A 762-nucleotide genomic window follows, 5' to 3' on the forward strand; every position below is an offset into this window, starting at 1 on the left:
ATTGCTTTCACGCCTGTTCCTTCAAGACGCCATCTTACCCGCTCAAGCTGATAGCCCTTAATGAGACCCTGGGTACCTCTCCCTCCTCGTTTTCCCCACCTCATCAATTAGAGATGGGTGCTTGGGATCATCCTTTTCCTAGCACATCCTTCCCAGAGTGACCAGGGAACGCATGGCACCCTGAAACTGCCAGCCTTGGGGTCAGCCAGCAGCACCGGTGGTGCCCACCTCATCCTTGTTGTCTCCTGTGTGGGTCGGTTGGGCTGGTCCCCCAAACCCAGAGATGCTGAGGGAAGGGGAGACCCCCATCGTGGAGATGGTCCTTCTCTGGCCACGCATCTGCCCGCGGCGCCTTCACATGCGGGCGCGGATCGCCCTTTGGGCGATCCGCGGCCGCATGTGAAGACGCCGCGGGTCCCACCGCATCCTTTGAGGAGAAGGGGTTCCTCGGCGGCGCCCCGGGGCCCGTTCTGCCCGGGCACCGCCCGCCGTGGTGCATCGGTGACGGGAGGGGAGGGAGGAATCCCGGTGGCCTGCGGGATTCCAGCCCCGGCGGCGCTACAAGTGGCCACCGGGGGCGGTTTTCGGCTCCGGCTGCGCCGCGGTTTTCCCTCCGCCCCGCTCCCGCCTCCCGGCGACCCCGGCTCCGCGGCCGCGGTTGCGTAAGGTTGCGCTGCGCTGCGCTCCTCTCCGCCGGGGCGGTGGGGAGGTTGAGGCGAGGCCCGGAGGTGAGCGGCGGAGGAGAAGAGGAGGAGGAGGGCG

At 67.2% G+C, this 762-nt stretch overlaps 1 protein-coding gene across 1 annotated transcript in view; it reads left to right on the forward strand.

Annotated features, from left to right (window-relative positions):
* The first annotated feature begins 632 nt into the window (after positions 1–632).
* Positions 633–762, forward strand: part of THRB (thyroid hormone receptor, beta) — a 158,090-nt gene continuing 157,960 nt past the window's right edge. The window contains exon 1 of the mRNA XM_014937880.1: positions 633–728. The gene's annotated coding sequence lies outside the window, so the exon portion shown is untranslated. The remainder of the gene's footprint in view (positions 729–762) is intronic.

This window comes from Calidris pugnax, unplaced genomic scaffold, assembly GCF_001431845.1.
Source record: "Calidris pugnax isolate Ruff unplaced genomic scaffold, ASM143184v1 scaffold11, whole genome shotgun sequence".
NCBI lineage: Eukaryota > Metazoa > Chordata > Aves > Charadriiformes > Scolopacidae > Calidris > Calidris pugnax.